Source organism: Oncorhynchus gorbuscha, linkage group LG02, assembly GCF_021184085.1.
Source record: "Oncorhynchus gorbuscha isolate QuinsamMale2020 ecotype Even-year linkage group LG02, OgorEven_v1.0, whole genome shotgun sequence".
In the NCBI taxonomy this organism is placed as follows: domain Eukaryota; kingdom Metazoa; phylum Chordata; class Actinopteri; order Salmoniformes; family Salmonidae; genus Oncorhynchus; species Oncorhynchus gorbuscha.
The window spans coordinates 43,334,149-43,340,474 of NC_060174.1; positions in this window are offsets into that span (position 1 = coordinate 43,334,149).

Genomic DNA, 6,326 nt, shown 5'->3' on the forward strand with positions numbered 1-6,326 from the left:
TTTGTCTACACAGTGTATTGTACTACTGGCAAAAAAAAATAACTAGGCTATTTTAGCATTATACATTTAAGGCGTTGCCTAATGTTATAGCTATTAGAAATACAATTTCTAGTATTCATAGAATAGTATTCACATTTTTAATATAGTGCTCTATCAAAGGATTTCACTATTAATCAGTGGATTCTTTAAAAGTGGAGTGCACTGTGCCACAAAACATTGGTGTGTAGGCTACACCTTTAACATCACATGAATATTTATTTTGTTCAGGATTTGTCTCCTTCATAAATCGCCTTTCCAGTTTTCACCTCAATATTTCATGAACCTTTCATTCATTCCACTCGTTGACTGTTGGATACAGGAGTTAAGGCTGAGGGATTTCAGACTGATACTTCCACAATTTAAGGGATTTCCTCTTGCGTTTCCTGTCAATGTGCTGAAGGTGGAATTGAACTTGTATTTCAATATCATTTTATAATAAATAAATCAGCCTTTTTCATCAGATCTATTGTTTTGCTTGTTTTGTCATTACAATTTTGACGACGTGAATAAGAACTAGGCTACTCAATTGTGGTTCCTATTTGTTTGGCTAGTCTGCACTGCAGAGATTAATTTTAGTAGCCTCCTCTAGCTCCTACCCCTCCATTCACTAATCTAAAATGTGTGTGTTTAGCCAATACAGCAGTGGGCCCACCTAGCCTGCAAATAAGATCATGCCTAAATTGGAAGTAGTGCCAACTTTCCGTGATACAGCTATCCAATCCTTTCAAGCAGGCTACAAATTATAGGGGGGTGCTGCTCAACTTCCTTGAATGAGACATTAGCTCTCTTACATGCAACAAAAGTCATGTTTTGGGTGGGGTTCTCCTACATAAGCTAATTGAACCATTCTTTGTTTAAAATGCATTGGTACATATGTTTTATAGTGGTAAATATGAAAAATGATGGTTTATACAGTTTACTATGTGGCTGCACAGTCTCGCTGTCCACGAATGGTACTGTAGAATTCTATAGCAGCACTGTCCACTCAGTAGTGCTGAATTTTAAACGCATAGATTTTCCTTTTTAATTCCTCATTTTTACAATTTGTTGGCCTTATCTTGATTAAAAAATGGCCTAATATTCCAATACATTAGATTTATCCCATTAACAAAAGCGAACAATGATAAATCAATCAGCTGTTTAGTGCTCATTGTTTTTCAGGTGTATTGCTGTTCTCTGTTGCGTCCGCGGCCAGAAGTAGTTTTTTTCTTAGTTTTTCTTCTCCTGGATCAGCTGATGGTCAACTATCACTAGCCTACAGCTAGTCACCAATGCCCATCCAATCGATCCAAGTATACATTAATAACAGTAAGCAATGTTTTTGCAATGGCATAGGCCAACATTATTTTGCATTTGTGTGCCCATGAGAACAGTTTTCACAACGATGTAGTGGGCAGTAATTTTTGACGTGTGTGTATATATACAGTATACCTCACATTAATAAGACCAAGCAATTACTGTAATAAAATGTTTATCTGATTCCAAAAGATAAATAGCAATATGCAGGAGATTAGTTGCATTACAGTAATAGGCAATGATGAAATATCTGATAATGTAATTCCAAATACAAGTGTATTTAATTACTTTGTTAAATGTATGGATTCACATAAGGCATAAAGCTTAAGTTACAAGGCAATACTAACATTAACAGAGCATTATTCTTTATTTAACTAGGCAAGTCAGTTAAGAATAAATTCTTATTTACAATGGCGGCCAAACCCAGACAACGCTGGGCCAATTGTGCGCCGCCTTATGGGAGTCCAAATCACGGCCAGATGTGATACAGCCTGGATTCGAACCAGGGACTGTAGTGACGCCTCTTGCACTGAGATGCAGTGCCTTACACCGCAGAGAGAGAGAGAGAGAGAGAGAGAGAGAACAATGCATCTAAGACACTTTTATAAGCATCTTTGTTGACCAATAGTATTACTGTAAAGTTAACCTCCAATCAGATGTCAGACCTATTTGATGCAACCACAACAGAACCCCTGCTTCTCAGAGATGTGACAATGTGGTTTGGCAAGATAATGAAGCATTCCGAAGACTACACAAAGGAATACTTGCATACAGTTGATAAGAATAGTCCTTTTGGGGGCTGTGTTGACCTCTACAGCGAAACATAATGAATACATAGTCATAGTTACACTTACCGTGCACTTCCAGAGATATCCATGATTCCTACAGGGTTTAAGTTTAATGTTCAAATTCAATTGTTAAACGCTTTATAATGACATGGCACTGTCATACATGTTATTAATGTAAGTAAAGGTAGTGTTTTATGTCACATGATCTGTGAAGACTCCCAAGTATTTAACTCATGAACTAGGGTGTAAACGTGTCTTGCTTAAACTCATGCAGGCCTATTATATTGAATGTAGCCTACCTGTTTGTTTGTTTTACCACCACATCACTGCCTATTGGAAGTTCATGGTAATACCACATTGTAACTTAGCCTAGTAAATTGACTGTGTGTGTTAGGCTGACCATCCCATTTTACCCACGACAGTTTCAGACCCATTTCACGTGTCCCAGCTTTTCATGCTGCAAAAAAAGGTACATTTGTCAGACAAGATGCCAATTAATGTAGGCCTAATCAATGGCAATCACTGAAACAGGCACACTGTTTGGTGTTTTGTAAACAGATGTCTATTTCCATTCATCAAATGGCACGAGTATACATGCAGTGCACTGTTTGGATGCTGGAATTGTTTTGGAGTGGACTAACATGCACAGGTAGCTTACTTTTTAAAGTAATTTGTATGACAATCAGATGAAAACATGACTGTTTGTGTTTATGCCACATTAAAAGGATATAAATTTTTACCGTTACATGACATTTCTTATTAGGCCAATAAAAGGTTTTTGTACAAGTGCATGCATCCAATAGAGACCCCCCCCCCCCCCCCCAAATGCCAGGGTGTAATTCACTCTGGTCTACGCTTTCAGGTCTAAACAAATGCCTAGGTGGTTGGGGCAAGGGTCAATTGGAATAGTTTAAGTTTTATGCTAATTTCAGTGTTTACAACACTGGTTGCACTTACAAAATAATATATAATAATAATATATGCCATTTAGCAGACGCTTTTATCCAAAGCGACTTACAGTCATGTGTGCATACATTCTACGTATGGGTGGTCCCGGGGGATCGAACCCACTACCCTGGCGTTACAAGCGCCATGCTCTACCAACTGAGCTACAGAAGGACCACAAAAAAAGATTGCCGTTTTGAAACTGCAGTAAAAGTGCAGTAACTGCATTTGACTCTGGTATTTTGGATGCAGTATTTGCAGCATACTGCAGCTATACTGCACTCTGAATGCAATCATTTTCGTAAGAGTGAAATGATATAAACCGTACTGATTGATACATTTTATCAAATCTAAATGTGTTTTCCGCATCACAATAGGCGAACCACCCTCTACCATATCTATCACTTACTTTGTATCTGGTGAGATTCTAGTCTTCTCTGATCTGTAAACACCTAATGGGTATAGTTTGTCAACTTATTGTGATGTGGAAAATACATTTGGATTTGCAAAGATATATCAATCAGTACTGTTTTTTTATCTAATTTCCACCAGTGTTGTAGACATTGAAATGAGTGTAAAACTTCAATTTAAATACAATGACTTAACCTGACTAACAGGTTGTTTCATCAAATGAGATAAATGGTACTGGGCCCAGTTTCCCCAAAAGGATCTTTGTAGGAGCATCGTTAAATCTCTGAGCTGTTTCCCAAAACCATATTTATTGAGGTTGCACTTGAAAATGCTCGTAATCTAACGCCTGCCTCAGACCACTCGTAGAACAGCTAAGTGCGTCGTTGGATGCTCTTTTGCCCTCCCGTGGGCCTCTCTGTGACTGGCTATAACTTCAAAACAAAGTAGACTACAAATACACTTTGCAATTGATACAAAAGGGTGACGTATAAAATGGGTAACACTTCATTTTAAGGGGTCCTTATTACTGTGTAATTACATTGTAAAGTATTGGAGTTAATTGTAATAACTCATATTTACACTGTAATAACATGTAACTGGTGGTAATTGCAGTCTTATTACAGAGGTGTAACAACAAATGCTTGTTACCATGCTTGTTTCAAATGGGAAAGTCACCACTGAAATGACCAATTTAGTGTTTAGTTTCTTGTCAGCTACATCCGATTTAAGTAATAACTGTCACAAAAGGCGGTAATCTCTTGTGGACAGATCCGCTGGGTGTTCAAGATTAGAAAGGTTGAAGGCTCAATAGGCATTCTTCAAAATCTTCACACAATGTTGTTGCTAGCACTTACCTCCCCAAAAAGCGTACCATCTGGCTTAACTTGGTTGAGTTTACAAAAACATATCAGATATAGGTCAACCTCACTGACTGGGGTCTACCATACCGGTATCATCAAATTTGATTTGTCACATGTGCCGAATACAATAGGTGTAAACCTGACAGTGAAATGTTTACCATCAAGTCCTAAACCAACAATGCAGTTAAGAAAAATAACTAGAAAATAAGAAATAAAAGTAAGAAATAATTCAACAGTAAAATAACAATAGTGAGGCTATATACAGGGAGTACCGGTACAGAGTCAATGTGAGGGGGCTCCGGTTAGTCGAGGTAATGTGTACCCTGACAACGATGAGACGGCCTATAGGGAGGTCAGAGAACTGGCAGTGTAGTGCCAGGACAACAACCTCTCCGTCAATGTGAGCAAGACAAAGGAGCTGATCATGGACTACAGGAAAAGGCGGGCCGAACTAGCCCCCATTAACATCGACGGGGCTGTAGTGGAGCGGGTTGAGAGTCTCAAGTTCCTTGGTGTACATGGTCTACACATCACCAACAAACTAACATGGTCCAAACATACCAAGACAGTCGTGAAGAGGGCACGACAAAACCTTTTTCCCCCTCAGGAGACTCAAAAGATTTGGTATGGGCCCCCAGATCCTCAAAAGGTTCTACAGCTGCACCATTGAGAGCCTCCTGACTGGTTGCATCACGGCCTGGTATGGCAACTGCTCGGCATTTGACCGTAAGGCGCTACAGAGGGTAGTGCATACGGCCCAGTACATCACTGTGGCCACGCTTCCTGCCATCCAGGACCTATATAATGGGTGGTGTCAGGAAAGCCCATAAAATTGTCAGAGACTCCAGTCACCCAAGTTATAGACTGTTTTCTCTGCAACCGCATCGGACAATTTACATTGACACCCACTCCCCTCTTGTACACTGCTGCTACTCGCTGTTTGTTTATCTATGCATAGTCACTTCGCCCCCACCTACATGTACAGATCACCTAAACTTGCCTGTACCCCTGCACACTGACTCGGTTCTGGTGCCCCCTGTATATAGCCTCGTTATTCTTATTGTGTTACTTTTTATTATTACTTTTAAATTTAGCCTACTTCGTAAATATTACATTTTTCTTGAACTACCTGTTGGTTAAGGGCTTGTGAGTAAGCATTTCACAGTAAAGTCTACACCTAGTGTATTAAGCATTTCACAGTAAAGTCTACACCTGTATTAAGCGCATATGGCAAATAAAGTTTGATTTGATGTAGGTGGAGTTATTAAAGTGACTATGCATAGATAATAACAGAATAGCAGCAGTGTAAAAGGTAGGGAGGCAATGCAAATAGTCCGGGTATCCATTTGATTAGATGTTCAGGAGTCTCATGGCTTGGGGGTAGAAGCTGTTTAGAAGCCTCTTGGACCTAGACTTGGCGCTCCGGTACTGGTTCCTGTGTGGTAGCAGAGAGAACGGTCTATGACTAGGGTAGCTGGAGTCTTTGACAATTTTTAGGACCTTCCTCTGACACTGCCTGGTATTATCACGTTTAAGGTAAGACCCAACCCTCCCAGTCAACCAGGTACTGGAATCCCCTGCCCCGAGGTCGAACCTTCTGGAAAAAGGAGAAAAAGAGCTGTAAGACAGGTCAAGCCAGTGCATCTGGATACCGGTCAGTGCTGCAGAAGCGAAGTGTCCCGGGCCTTACTGAACACCTCCCGGAGGTCCTGGTACACCGCGGGGCTGGCGGAAAGTTCCGGGGCAATTTCCAAACCCCCAGGAAGACGTCCCAGGGCAGGCAGAGCTAACTTCAGGCAATGAGTGTGGCAGGACGGGCTCCAGCCCACAATGGCACCAGTAGCCCTGTCAATACAGGGATTGTGTCGCTGGAGCCAAGAAAATCTCTTTTCACTTTCTCCACTGCAGGCCCGTCGATGTGGATGGGGTCGTGCTCCCTCTTTCGTCTCCTGAAGTCCACGATCAGCTCCTTCCTTTTGGAGTTTAT